At 42.6% G+C, this 15,411-nt stretch overlaps 1 protein-coding gene and 1 pseudogene across 1 annotated transcript in view; one reads left to right on the top strand and one right to left on the bottom strand.

Annotated features, from left to right (window-relative positions):
• Window positions 1-2,049: 2,049 nt before the first annotated feature.
• LOC110302378 (5'-nucleotidase domain-containing protein 2 pseudogene) lies at window positions 2,050-7,978 on the bottom strand (annotated as a pseudogene).
• Window positions 4,503-15,411, top strand: part of Filip1 (filamin A interacting protein 1) — a 196,404-nt gene continuing 185,495 nt past the window's right edge. The window contains exon 1 of the mRNA XM_021172494.3: window positions 4,503-4,690. The gene's annotated coding sequence lies outside the window, so the exon portion shown is untranslated. The remainder of the gene's footprint in view (window positions 4,691-15,411) is intronic.

The following is a 15,411-nucleotide window of genomic DNA, read 5'->3' as shown; positions in this document are numbered from 1 at the left end:
CACTCACAATCAATGGATCTATGCACTCTGAACAGTGTGGTTTTCTGTAGTGGTTTCCATTAGATCTTGACTCAACACAAAAAAGATTTAAAAGGCTGGGAACTTATCAGTGGTAAATTATTTACCTAGAAAATATGTGAGTGTGTTCCTGTGTTCATTACCCAATTGAACTGGATAGGGGAACCAATGATGGAATGGCTTTGGTAGTGATGAAGAACTGGACAAGAACAACTGAGCTGTGGGTGACACACATGACTCAGAGTCTGTGGGGACAGTGGGGTAGAAAAGCACCCCATGCTGTTAGAATAATAGGGAATTTTGTTCACTTGATGGACAAATGGAAACTGTATACTTTTGGAAACAGCAGTTGCTATGCCCCAAAAGCCCCAGTTCATTTCTGATTTCCAAATGACAGAAGAACAGAGCCCAATGCTCAGTGGAAAGAAATCAGTAGATCTGGACTTTGCTAGCTCTTGTTGCTTAGAGTCAGAACCTCATGTTGCCCTGTTGCCCAGTGTTGCTCACAGTGTTATTGAGAAGGCTAGACCAATTCCATGACAGACTTCAAATTGGCAGTTGAGGAGACAAAGTCGGTTACTACTAGGAAAAACCCCAGGCTCCAGCCTTCACACCCCAGTAATAGTTCTGGAATGTCCTTAAGAGATAGAGCAAGACAATACCCTGGAATTCCTCAACAATGTCCAGCCTTCACACCTTGATAATGGTTTCAGAATGCCTAGAGAGAGTTAGGTAAAGCCCCAGAATTCCAGTGTGCTTTAAATTGAGCCTTTGAGCCTTCCAGTTCACCTGCTTGTCTCTCTATATTGGTAATGAGGAGACCCCAGCACACTGGACTTCTGCATAATAAACACTCTTTGTGTCTTATATTATTTGAGTCCGGAGTGTCATTCTTTGGATAACACTGGGATCACAGAGTTTGTGGAATTGATGTGGTACTTCACTTGGGAAAACCAAATTGAAAAAGGTCTCCTTCTTGCATGTTTGTCTTAACTTTCTTACCTATCAATTTGAGGACATAAAAAGGAATTGAAAAAACAAAGTGAGTATTGAGGAAAACTTCATCTATGCAAAGAAGAAACAAATTTCCACACTCATGTAAAGAGTGAATGGTGGCTGGAGAGATGACTCAGCAGTAAAGAGAGCTTGCTGCTCTTACAGAGGACCAGAGTTCTGTTCCAGGTACCCACTCACATGGCTCAAAACTGCCCATAAGTCTAGCTCTAGAGGATCCAACACCATCTTCTGGCCTCTGGGGTCACCCAGACACATGTAGCATGTTGTGAAATATAGTGGAGCGAGGGGGTACTGGGCAGGCCCATGCCAAAGTGTGCCCCTAAGAAATTGTGTCATGTAACAGGTCTGGTATAAAGGGGCAGTGAGGACCTGGAGAAGGGATAGAGGCAGATAGAATGGGGTCATGAGGGCAGAGAAACAGGGGTTGGGAGTGGGGTGGGGAGGTGGGCAGTGGGGGGTGCACAGAGAGAGAACACTGGGGGAGAGCGAGCAAGGAAGGGAGGGAGGGAGGGAGGGAGGGAGGGAGGGAGAGAGAGAGAGAGAGAGAGAGAGAGAGAGAGAGAGAGAGAGAGAGAGAGAGAGGTAGTCTTTTTATATGCAGCCCCACACCCAGCTGCTGGCACATGTGGCTGTGGGAAGTAATTAATTTCCTAAGTACTTGCTAGGCTCCTGAGAGGAACCTAGTGTAATTGCCTGAGCAGTAACTCAGGACAGAATGGACTCAGCACTGAATTCTATTAAACCTTTAAGAGCTAACATCAATCCTCCTACCAGTGTTGGTTCAACGTATACAAACAAATCAAGGATAATCTAGCACATAAACAGCAGAAATAATCACAGGCCATATCAATAGAAAAGGCACAGGTAGGAAAGAAATGGGGAAAGGAGATACCAAATTATTTCTATGAGGAGACTGTTGCGGGAATTAATAAAGAAGAACCATAAGTTCCCATGCTTCACGCAGCTACTCTCTGTCCCTGAGGTCATCCCGCTGCCTCTGCCTCTAGGCTAGCCTCAGCAGCGACCAGTCATGGTCTTCCCAGCTCCAGTTCGCTTGTCTTCTAGCCACCGTCCCTTCTCAGCCATAAACCCCCTGTGGTCAGGGCTCCCAAATCCCAGTAACCCTGTAAAACAAAACTCTTGAAGCTTATAATTATATAACCAGTCAGATTAATATACCAATAAATTCTCAATTCACAAAATGCCCACATAATAATCTCAGAGCCAATTGATAATGATACAAGCTGCCCACCTAGATTAGACAAGTTATCTCAATTATTCTATCCCTATATGATATTACAGCTACCTGTGGCTATTTAAAGCCACACGGAGGGCTGGCAAGATGGCTCAGCAGGTAACAGTACTGACTGCTCTTCCGAAGGTCCTGAGTTCAGATCTCAGCAACCGCATGGTGGCTCACAACCACCCGTAATGAGATCTGATGCCCTCTTCTGGTGTGTCTGAAGTCAGCTACAGTGTACTTATGTATAATAAATAAATCTTTGGGCCTGAGCGAGTGGGGTTGACCCGAGCGAGCAAAAACCAAAAAATTCTCTCTAAAATGATAAAAAATAAAGCCACATGGAATCTGAATTGTCCTGTTCGTCCTCCATTTTCCTCTTCTTCTCCTGTGTCGCTCCCGTCTCTGCAACTCTTAGCTCCGCCTCCCTTTTCCCTGTCCAATCACAGGCTTCTTGTTGTAATAATATTTACATTAATTGGACAGGGAAAATCTTGCTACAGCCGACTGTTGGATAGTGCTAGCACAAAAATAAAAATAAGAAAATAAAACAAAAACCAACCAACCACAACCACAACAACAACAAAAACAAAACCCCAAACCCTGTAGACCAGTGGAAGAGAGAACTCAGAAGTAAACCCACATGATAACAGCTACCTAATCTTTGGAGAAAGATTTTGCAAAACCATATATTGGACTAAGAGAGCCTCTTCCTCAAATGGTTCTGGGGAAGCTGGGCATCCACCTTAGAAGAATCACACTAGACCCCACCTCTCATTCCACATAAAAATCATTTTGAAATGGACCAAAACCTTAAAATAAGAGTTGAAAATGAAAATGCTAGAAGAAAACAGGTAAAATATAAAAGATATAGGCATAGGTAACGGCTTTCTGTAAAGGACTTCAATAGCACAAATACCCTCTCCAGAACTGACAAACAAGACACGTGGGATTAAGAAGTCTGGGCTGGAGAAATGGCTTGCACCCCAGCTTAGAGACCCATGTAGAACCATGTAAAAGGGAAGCTTAGAGACCCATCCAGAACCCATGTAAAAGGGAAGGAGAGAACTGACTCTACAAAGTTGTCCTCTGACCTTTCCATACACTCTCTATGTTCTCATGCTACACACACACACACACACACACACACACACACACACACACACACACACCAGTGAGCACCTGTGGCCAACCAGTGCACGTACTGTTGTGTGTTGATGATGCAGATCTCACGATCTATCTCAGAGATGAAGGCTCCTGGGTGCCTGCCAGGTCGCAGCGTGAGATCTGCCATGTTAATATAGAGGTAGACACCAAACTCGAACACACGCAGCACTTGCCGTTCTGTCAGACAAAGAAAGTCAAAAGGTTTCCCTAAAGATAGATATTGCCCTTTTCCAGGCAAATGACACAGTCCCAGGGGAGGGATCCCTTCTCATAAAGCTTTCCAAAAAGATTCTGTCAGTCAGCGAAAAAGCTGGGCTTGTCTGCCTGCATGATGACTACATCGAAGTGTTGGGGCCAATCAGGACCTAACAAGTACCGTGTGCCTTTGTCTACAAAGCTGAAGGGACTTTTTGTGATGAGGAACAACTGTTTATACACGGCTACCATGCAGCTCAAGACTGCAAATGTTTCATCCCCTCTCAGGATGTACTTTGCCGTGCCTCGCTCAATCCGTGGGTTCAGGAGGCCCTGCACATTCTGGGTACCATCTCTCACATTCTTGTAGAGGCAGGTGTATTTGGTCAAACTCCAGGCCGTGGCCCAGAAAGTAGTTTACCATGCAGGACAGCAGTGGCATCTCTGGTAATGAGATGTCCATGAATTGCTTGATGGATGGGCCCTTGCTGTAAAGCCGCGCATATGTTATAGTGGCAAATGCTGGGTGCCACCGTATAAGGTCAGTCACTTCATCCAGCTCAGGCTGGAGGTCTCTATAGGTTGTTTCCAGTTGTACATAATGAAAAGCATCAATTTTCATCAGAGAACTTTTCTAAGTGTCAAAGTGAAAAGGCCAAGGATGGCAAAGCTGGGGTCCTTGTCATTCTTCCGGATCCTCGTTGGGGATCTATCAGGATGTTCCGGGAGACACTGACGACCTCAGGGTGAACCACATCTGCATATTGCGTCAGTGTGCAGTCATAGTCAGAGCCACAGACTTCAAAGTTACTCTGACTGTTGTCACGGTTGGCGTAGATGGCTGCTAGGTTAAGGAGGCTGCAGACTTCGGGGCAGAATGTCATGCACCAAGCCTAGACATGTCCTGGTAACAAGTCCACACGTGCTTGCTGAGGTTCCCGCTGTCTGCGGGCACTAAGCCTGGGGTGTTGGAGCAGTGGGACCACTCCGGGACCCCGTAGGCCACAGTGAGGACTGGAGGGTGAGGACGAGGCCTTTGCACAGCAGCTAGAGGTGAGCTGCAGCCACAGTCTGGCACCCGCCACACCCCTGCCCTCTAACCCCGCTGCCCTCCGACTGGAAGATGAGATCTTAAGGGAGATTAGAGGGGGTAAAAGAGAGAGAGAGAATAATAGAATGCATGTGGCATGAAAGCAGAACGGAGACTGTGGGTAGAGGAGAGAGATTAGCAAAAGAAAGGAGGGAGGGAGTGGGGTGGGGGCGGGGAAGAGCAGTGGGACCGGCACACATAAGAACAAAATTTCTATGAAAATGCCATGAAGAAATTTGTTTCTGTCTTAACTTTTAAAAATTAGTCGAGGATTACTGGATTCTTTTTTGAGACAGGTCTCACGTTGCCTAGGGCAGCCTCAAACTCATCAGGTAGCCAGCATGACGTTGAATTTACAATCCTTATAATCTTGAGTGCTGGAATTACTGATGTGTGCCACCATGTCCCATTTTAGATATTACTATGTATTGAAGTCTAGAGTTTCATGCATGATAGGCGAGCATGCTACCAACTGAGCTATAGTCACATTTTGGATTTTCTAAAAAAAAAAAAATTATGTTATTTTTTAAAAGTTTTATTTGTTTTTTATGTGCATTGATGTTGTGCCTGCATGTCTGGGTGAGACTGCCATGAGGGTGCTGGGAACTGAACCAAGGACCTCTGGAAGAACAGCCAGTGCTCTTAACAACTGAGCCATCTCGCCAGCCCCTGGATTTTTTACTTTCAATGTTTTCATTATTAGAGAGTAATTGAGCATAGTAGAAAGGAACCACCTATGTATTTCAAAGCATGTGTTGTGCATGTAGTCATGTTGTGTGTTTTGGCATTCTATATAGCTTCTAAGCAGGTGTTCTATTGGGTATTTGTTATGTCAGGCTGATGGGCCATTGTCATAGCTGATAAAATCCTATGCTGCAGAGAGCAAGGTAGCCACCAGATGGCGCTCAAACACCAGCCACTGATGGACAAATGTATTCAGGTTAGAGCACTAGTGTGTGTTGGTGTAAACATCTATTTTTTTTTTTTCCTTTTGGAAAAGTCCTTAATTTTTAACCTCATATGTGAATGAACGCGAATATAGAAAAAAATCCATTATTAAAATGTATCTAAGGGAAAATAAAATTTCATCAGTTGTCTGTCGTGCTTTTTGCCCTCTTTCAGGCAGAAAATGAGATGGGGAAGGGGATTATGCGATGGTAGACTAGATACTTGAAAACATAACAATGCTGTCAGTAGTGGTCAGAACTCCCCCATGCAGAGAGCAACTGAGGACAGGACTGCTGTGCGGCTGAGATGCGCCTCCCCTGGAAGTGTCCCTGGAGGGCTTCTTCTTCACAGAGGCTGGCTAATTTACAAGCTTCTTCCAAAGTGTGGGAAACTAGGCTGTGATTCTTGCCTATAATTCCAGTCTCCGGACGCATAGGCAGGAAGATCGCCACAAACCCGAAGCCAGCCTGGTATTCGTACTGAGTTGTAGATCATCCAGTGCTACAGAGCAAGACCCTACCTCCAAAAGGGGCAGGGGACAAAAACCTACAAATACCAAAGAACCATAGCCCATCAGACACAAAGGCACCAGAGTGGTACTCAAAAGGAAAGGCACGGTGAGGTGGCACAGGCCCACCTGCAAGCTCAGTACTTAGAAGCCTGAGGCCGGAGAGTTGGGAATTTGAGGAGAGCTTGAATTGACCCTGTTTTTAAGAATGAAGGAAAGCAAAAGAAAGGGAAAGAGGAGGAAGGAAAAACCTCTTCTTGATAGAAGAATGACAATAACTGTAAAAGAATAATGTAATGAAAAAGTAACCATTGAAGCTGGACATGGTATAACCTTCATCCCAGCACTGAGGAGGCAGTAGGAGGAGGAATCCCAGACTACACAGGGCAACATAGTGAAACCTTGCATCAAAACAAAACAAAACAACCCCTCCCGAAAACAAACAAACAAACAAACAAACAAACAAAAATCAGAAAACAACAAAGAAGCCAGCAACCTCGCAAAATATGGAGAATTTGTGAACATGAGAATACACCAGTTTTCTAAGAAAATTATGCTTTTATTCTCACACAATTTTTTATTTGGAGAGTGGGGGGACAGGCGGGGGGAGGAGAACACTTGGTGGAGTTCAGAGGAGAGCCCTGTGGAGCCCATCTCTCCTTTGTGTGGGTTCTGTAGGTCAATCTCAGGTCACCAAGTTTGCTCATAGGTGCCTTTGCCCAGGAAGCAGACTCACAGACCCTAATCTTTAATACATACTTTATGATAGCTTCATCATACATTGAAGGAAAATTTGCAATTTCATTAAGGCAGTTAAAATCTTTTAGACTTATGTTGAATGAATAATACCACAAAATAGCTGAGATGATCATTTTAAAGCATAAAATTAAAATATAATTTTTGCTTATATTAAACTATATCTCTATTATAGTGTATCTCACATACACGCTGAAGAAGAGGGGACACACGTGCGTCAGCCAGCTTTGTTGATATAAAAATTCTGTGTTACTATTCTATGATTTATAACCTTAATTTTCCAGAAATATTCAGAGTATTTTGGATTTTTTTTTCCCTGAAAATCCAGCAGGACCTAACATTTGCTTGTAAATATCAAATGTGCGGAGCAGACCGAGAACTTCAGCCCTCCCCTCCCCCATGTGTTCACGGGCTGTCACTGCAGCACAGCAGAATGAGCACCTGTGTTAAGGCTCAGCTCGGCAGGTGTCGTCCTCAAGGAAAAGCGCTTAATCTTGAAAATTTAAAATAAGAATATGCTGCAGAAGGTTAAATGGGGGACGGAGGCTAAATAGGCAGATTTTAAAGGCAAAAGCTTTTTTAGTATGTAAATATTCATTATTTAATTAAAGTTTAAGTATCTTTATATATCTCATTGGACAGATGAAAATCATGATGTGTTTCTGGAGACTGACTAGGTCCTTTTAATCATGTGAAATTTGCATGTATACTACTTTAAGTTAGGTGAGTGTGTTCCAGCGTCATTACTTCTGCTTGTTAGTTGAGTGAGTGTGTAACCTGCACACCGTGTTTTAGTAGGAGTCTGTGTAAATAGGGGTCATTTGACTATAACTATATTAACTAAACTGTGTGTCTATTTAAGACATTCGGATGTCCGGCTTCTCTGACTCTCTGGTCTTCATCCATGTTCAGATTTAGCGTGATGCAGTGTTCCTTACAAAAATCTGCCATCAGTGAGGCTGGGAACCACGTAGGACACGGCTAAAGACAATTGGGCGTTAGCCTCCCCATGCCCAACAGACTCAGCTGAAGCCGACATGACCACGAGCGTCCTTTACCTCAAACAGCCAAAGCTTAAGATCTCATTACACAGTTGAGCTGATCTCAGGAGGAATGCAGTTTCCAGGGCTGAATGTGAGTGACAATGAGTGTTTTCTTGGGAATATAGTCTTTAAATTCTATTAGAAGATGCTAAGGCATAAACACAAAGCTGTCTCCCACCCTGTTAAGATGTTGACATGCTTTCGTGCTGTTTAAGAAATCATCTTTTGATGTGTATGTGTGTTTTGCCTGAAGGTATGTATATCACACGAGTACCTGGTACCCATGGAAGTCAGAAGACGGTGTTGGGTCCCCTGTGCTAGAGTTACAGGTAGTTCTGAGCCACAGTGTGGATGCTTGGAACAGAGCTAGGGTCATCTGGAAGGACAATAGGAATTCTCAACCACTGAGCTAGCTCTCCTGGCTCTGTGGTCATTATCTTAACACAGAGTATTCCCCAGGTGTGACAGGTTCACAGGGTTTTCCCAGCCAAGTTATTACCTTAAAATATGAAGTGTTGTATAGATGAAACTGTTAGTGCAGTACGGATAAAGATTTTTCCTGTCCTCTCAGAATACGTGTTTTTAAAAATATAAAACCAAAAAGCACAAGATAGGTAACTTTATCTCTTTAAGAAGTCTCTTTAAATTTTATTTGCTCACTAATCACTAAAATCCTAAAATGAAAATTCTTGGCCTTCCATAGACCCAGTCTAAATTCTTTGTTCAAATGCCTATATGAAGCTGTGCCCTTAATGCCTTATTATGGATTACTAACATCTCCACGTATAGTTAGTTACCTGTTCTATTCTCTCCACAATCTCAACAGGAAGTGCATAGAGCCAGGATCCTGTCTGGAGGAAGGGATGTGGATCATCTTAAGTAGGCTTGTTCAACAGAGTTAGCCCTGGCCAAGAGTTGACTGACTAAACAATGTAAAATAAAGTCGTGTTAGCAAATGTCCTGACCATGCCTCTTTCCCCCTTCCAGGCTTAAAAAAAGTTCTGCTAAACAAAAGCGTGATCAGAGAAGTTTTATTTAGTGCAATGTATCTAGGCTAACACAGTCATTTTTGTCTAAATTCCTATGAAACTGCCAGTATCGCCACTGACAGAGAGTTGCCGCCATAGAAAACGGAAAGCATCTACTTTTGGGGGGAGGGGATGTCCACTTGTTTTGGAGGGCGTAGAAACTTCTAGGAGTCACTGGCATTGTTTCTCATTCTGACTCGAAGTCTTGTCAAGTTAATTAACTTAGAAAATTAAATTTGTCCACTCATGGTATTAGCTAGTATAATGGTGGCTGGGACGGTGAATATAAAGGAGCTAAGGAAAATTAAGATCTGTGTTTTTCCAGTGTCTGCCTCTGATGCTCAGATTATCCTGAGAAGAATCAATTTAGGGGAGAAAAGGCTTGGTTTGACTTCCACAGGGATAGAGGAGTCCATTCTGGCAACAGGCAGAGAAGGCAGGAATCAGAGGCTGGCTGAGCACATAGAAGCTGGCTGAGCATCCTGCATCCAAACATGGGGATCGGAGCGGAAAGCAAGTACGCTGGGCTCTAAAGCCTTTGAGTTCACCCTCAGCCACATTCTTCCTTCAGGAAGGCTCCACCACCTCTTAAAGTTTCCTTAACTTCTCCAGACTTCACCACCAGCTGGGACCAGATGTGCAAACACCAGAGGACTGACAGGCTACCACATCTGCCCATGTGGCAAGTTAAAACAGACATTCAAAAACAAAAACAAAAACAAAAAACACTGAATAAAATCACCTTCAGGCTAAGGTCTAAGATGCCCATGAAACAAATGAATTTTATATGTAGGCTTGGGTTCTGCCCTCCAAATATCTCATTACATATATATGAATATTCCAAAAAGAAAAAAGAAAACCCTGAAATCTTTAGTCACAGCATTTCAGAGTAGAGATAACCAACCTGCATTAAAAAACAAACTTTAGCTGGGCATGGTGGCGCACGCCTTTAATCCCAGCACTCGGGAGGCAGAGGCAGGCAGATTTCTGAGTTCAAGGCCAGCCTGGTCTACAAAGTGAGTTCCAGGACAGCCAGGACTACACAGAGAAACCCTGTCTCGAAAAAACAAAACAAAAAACAAACAAACAAAAAAACTTTAAAGAAACACATAACTTTTCCTTCATAACATGTTTCCTCTTCCAGGTTTGTCATTCTAAGGCTAAGCCACTGTACCTGACACCCTGTGTACAGTGGTGAAAGAATAAAAGGTCTGCATACAATGATCTGGATCTGCAGGGCAGATCAGCTCCACATGGCGATTCAGAGACCTGGGTTCCGTCTACCTTGCTGCATCTACCAGGACAATGCTTGTGTATTGCTGGGACAGATACAATGTCCCATATGGAAGATTCAGTCAGTGGGAAGGAGAAGAGAACAGAGAGGAACCTGTTCTTGTTATCTCGAGCTTAGATCTCGAGTGGCACACAAGACTTCTAGAGGCAGGTGGATCTCTGAGTTCGAGGCCAGCCTGGTCTACAGAGTGAGTTTCAGGACAGCCAGGACTACACAGAGAAACCCTGTCTCAAAAAACCAAAAGAAGGAGAAAGAGGAGGAGGAGAAGGAGAAAGAGAAAAAGAAAAAGAAAAAGGAGAAAAAGAAGAAAAAAAAAAGAAAAAGAGAAAGAGAAAGAAAAAGAAAAAGAAAAAGAAAAAGAAAAAGAAAAAGCCTTCTCTTTAGAAGGACAGACCTTAGTCACAGAGCTGTGTGCAATTGCAATGAATTTGGGGAGTATTAGTTAGCTAGGTAACAGAATGCGTAACAAAACTGAGCTAGGCTTTGGGCAAACAACAGTCACTCTGAACCACTTTGTTGTATGTTGTTCTGTAGCATCTACTTCAGGCTTGGATCAGGTTCTTATAAATCTTACTCCAGAAGGAGGGACAGTATGAACCTGTCACCTTGCCAGGCATCCTCCCACTAAAGTCAAGGTCCATAGCTACTTATGTACTCGTGGAGACTCTAGGCTTCTACTCCTCTTTCGTCCTCACCCAACCACATTCTTGCCAAGAAATGCAACTACTCCACACATATTTTTGTGTATTTGTATGTCTTAACGGTTTAAATGGTTAGAGGAAGTATTCAGATAGAGGCTTGCCTAATTTCCCCCTTCCTCTACTCAACAGAATAGCTTCTGTTGTTTCATTGAAAAAAAAAAAGAAAGAAAAAAAAAGAGGTGCACCAAGAGTGAAGGCACTTTAGGGTGTCCCATGCTTCCAAACACAGTAATCTCATTAAGTCAGAACCTGACCTGCCAGGAAGGGTGAGGAGGATCAGGAATCAGAAGCCACCTTCGTGAGTTCCAGGACAGCCTTGCTGGTATAAGATTTTTCCTCGAAACACAAGAACAAAAACTTCAATGTTTGAAGGTCTTCAATATATGCACATAGTCTATTTTTTAGAGCTATAACCCTAATATATTATCTAAATATATACTTTAATCAGATACTGCTTGCCCACCCTATATTTAAGTAAACGAGATGGTGAATAAAGATCTTCAAGAATGTGGGCCTTCAATAGAACATTATAGGTTTGATGGGGGTCTTACGTTTCCCAGGAGAGGAGTCATGTGAACTGCAAGGCTAAAGGATATTCAGATATCTGGAAAACATTATTTCTCATTGTCTTTGAGAGGCTGTTTCTGGAAGAGATTAGCATTTAAGTCAGTAAAATGTAAAGGAGATCTCCCTCAGCCCGCGTGGGTGGGCACCATCTCATATAATGAGGCCCCCGTAGAGACAAAGCTCAGGGGAAGCCCCTCCCCTCAACTAGAGCGTCCATCTTTTCCTTCCAGAAAATGCTCCTAGCTCTCAGAACTTGGACCTGGGCCAGGCTTACAGTATTTCTTTCCCACTATTTAGCTCTTAGAACTAGGGATTGAATTACATCCCCATCTTTTCCAGTTCTCTACCTCAGTCAGCAAATCAGAGATGTCCCTGCTTCTATAATTCTATGGACCAATTTTCATAGTAATGTCTTCATTCCCTTCTCTCACCTATGAATCTACTATCTGCCTATTGTCCATCTATTTATCTATCTGTCTATCTATCTATCTATCTATCTATCTATCTATCTATCTATCTATCTACCTACCTATCTCATCTTATGTAACTGGTTTATGTAATTGGCTCTAATTTTCTTTAGAATTGTATTTCAGGATTGTGATTTTTAATCAGTTATGGGATACTAGTGATAGACCTGCAGTCTACAGCCATAGAGGAATGTGTGGTTCACGGCTTGCTGTTCTGATGGAGGACAGACCCTCTTGTTTAGACAACAGTTTGTATGTGGCACCACCTTGTGAGCAACCAAATGATTTTTAGGCAAGTGACTTATAAGATGTTGTTTTAGGTCCTTTGTCTTCAGTTAATATGTGATGTATAAAAGTTTGGGATGGTTGAGATTTTAATGTATAATATATATTTGAATATTTTCTTGGTGTGTATTAATCACTATATATTTTCTGTTATAATTGTGCATAATTGAAAACTGGCTAGTTTCCATTTTATGTATGTCATATATCTTTGTCTGTATCACTGATTTATCCAGACCCTTCAGAGAAGGATTCTCTGCCTTAAAAGCTCCTGCATTGAATACAAGTGCTTCTGGCTCTTTATCATTACATTATTTTATTTTGCTCTGATTACAAGTTGGCTAAATTCTGATTATGTTTGTGAAATCCACTAGATGATATTTGTAGAAGTGAGACATAACATAATTCTTCCCATGCCCAAGAAAAAGCCTTGATCATGGTGCACAAGGGCTGTATGATACTAATGATTTATTCTTTTATTTCTGTGGCTTTTTTTCTTTAAAGACAAGGTCTATGTAGCTCAGTCTGGCCTTTATCAAACTCTTTATCTAGCCAAGGATGACTTTGAACTTCTGATTCACTATATATGACCTACACGTTCTTGGTAAGCTGAATCAACAGCTGCCATTCATAAGACAGTCAGAATCGTTAGACTTCAGAAACTGAAGGCAACTTCCACAGCTCTAAAAGCCTTGTTCTCAATGTTGTATGGTTCTGTGATTTCTTTTTTAACTACGGAGAGGCCAAAAACTATTATCTATCATATTTCCACTTAGGGCTTTGATTGCTCTTTAGAGTTCCTCAAACTGAACTGTGAGTCCTTAATGTTTTAGAGTGGTATGAAATGCTTTTCCAATAGCCAGCAGGGATTGTCAACTTCCTGATGCATTTTAATGGGCTTGCCATTGGATTTATTATATTTAATGGTGCTAGGCAATAGCAACAAAATGTATATTGTTACTCTGCTTTTGAGTAAGTCTAACCAGAACTTCTATACAGCAATGTGCAGTTTCCAAACAGTAGTGAACAAGCGTACAAATGCAGAGAGTTCAGGCCATGCAGATACCAAGAAAAAGCCAGGTGGAGTTTCCCAGGAAAGGTTTTATTTCACTTTAATGATTAATAAACTGAAAGCAAATGTCAGAGCTTCTCTGAAATGTTCATAATGAACAATTGGAGGACAACTGCCTTTCAAAGACTACAAAATATCTACAAGCAGGATCGCATAGTGGATGGAGAGGGCAAATCTCATCACCCCATCCCACACACGTACCCATGTTATTCAGAAAGGAATAAAAGACTAAGTTCAACATGCTACAAACATTTCTATTCATCCATTAAACTATTCTCTTTAAACGTGAATCCCAGAGTTTCCAAGATAGCTTCTGGGGAATTTGTGTTACACAATTGCATATTCCCAGAAATAGAGCTGCTATTACACATTCAGCTTCGATGGGACTTAACAAAAGGAAATTGCACAGGAGTACAGCTAGTTCTATAAAATATCTCTAGCTACTTCACCCTAAGGACAACAAGTTTATGAGGTCACAGAAGGGCAGAGGACCCGCCCGGCTCAGTGGCTGAGAGCTCTTACTGCTTTTGCAGAGAACCCAGGTCTGGTCGCCAGCACTCCTGTTGGAAGTTCAGAACCACCGATAGCTCCAGGAGGATTTGCAGCCTTGGGCATCTGGAGGAACCTGCACTCTGTGCATATACCTCTCCACAGACACACATACTTAAATATCATGAAAACTACATCTGTTTTTAAAAGACACCACATAGAAGCTGGGCCTGGTGGTAGATAACTGTAAATCTCAGCACTTGCTGTGAGTTTGAGGTTATCCCCAAACAAAAGTTCTAGGTTTGTCTTGGCCAGAGTAAGATGGCATCTGAAACCAACCAAACAACAAAAAAGACTCTGTCAAAAATATTAGTTTTGAATATTATTTTCCTGTTGACAGAATATGAGTAAGGATGGATAGCTTCTAATATGTTAACAGAAACACATGATTTATTTCCATCCCTCTCCTTTACATTGCTTCTCATTTATACATTCCTTGAAGGCTGCCCGGCAGATTTCTACAGTCCTCCTACCTCAAGTGTTGAGATTACAGGCATGGGCACCATATTCCCCAACAGATTTTTGCAGTGAGTCTTGAAGGATATATGGTCCAAGAACAGGAAGGAAGACCATGAGTCTCTTTAGCAAGGCAACAAGATTGAACGCCTGGCTTTGAGGGAACAGGACCATTGTTTCCACCTCCTTTGATGTGGATTTTCTTTGTCAAAGGGAAAGTCTGGGCAACTTTCTCGAAGCTGGAACTCTCCCATAGGGAAGAGGGGGCACTGCCTTTCCTCTGGCGCTTAGAAAATTTCCTGTCTGGGCATTGGCCTGAGCAGCAAGAGATGTATTAAACAGCTCTGTAGAAAGGCATATTGATTTTGTATGTGAAAGACTGGGTGACCCTCCCCAAACAATCCAGGCTTTATTCGTAACAAAGTGACCTTGACGATGCATTGTGACCAGGAGGTATTCTCAAGGATTAACGTTCTGTGTTGGATTTCTCCTTATCCCTGCACATTAAAAAGGACCCAGGCGTTCTCAAAATTTCTGGAGGGGAACTTGCAACCGAGCAGTTGCTAGCGGAGTTCAGTCGTCCTGTTCTCTATTCCCACTGGACACTGTCACTGGTCCTGTTCTCTATTCCCACTGGACGCTGTTCTGCTGGGAAAGGTTGTGAGTTTGGGATTCAAGGGAAAAACAGAGGTGAATTGTCTCTTGAGATAGGGTGTTTACTGGAAGAGGTAAAATCACCACAGACAAAGAACAGCAGTATGGCATTGGCTCTGAGTGGAGTTCAGGTATGTGGTACAATGTATGTGTGAGTCTCTTTCTCTAGGGGTCAGCAAAGGGTCACGTTTCAAGCCCTGTGACTGATGAGTCAGGCTACGTCTGAATCAGCTATGAGGCTGGGGAGGGCAAGCATGTAGACAAACAAGCTACTTTCGTTGTGTAAACCAACTAAATGTCGAAATTCAGCCAAAATAGAGAAACTTTACAAAATACAGAGGGCTGTGGGTCAGATCAAG

The sequence above is a fragment of the Mus caroli genome, unplaced genomic scaffold, assembly GCF_978045245.1.
Source record: "Mus caroli unplaced genomic scaffold, Mus_caroli_1 scaffold_11, whole genome shotgun sequence".
Lineage (NCBI taxonomy): Eukaryota > Metazoa > Chordata > Mammalia > Rodentia > Muridae > Mus > Mus caroli.
The sequence above is the reverse complement of the archived record's forward strand: the minus strand, read 5'-3'. Positions and strand labels throughout refer to the sequence as shown.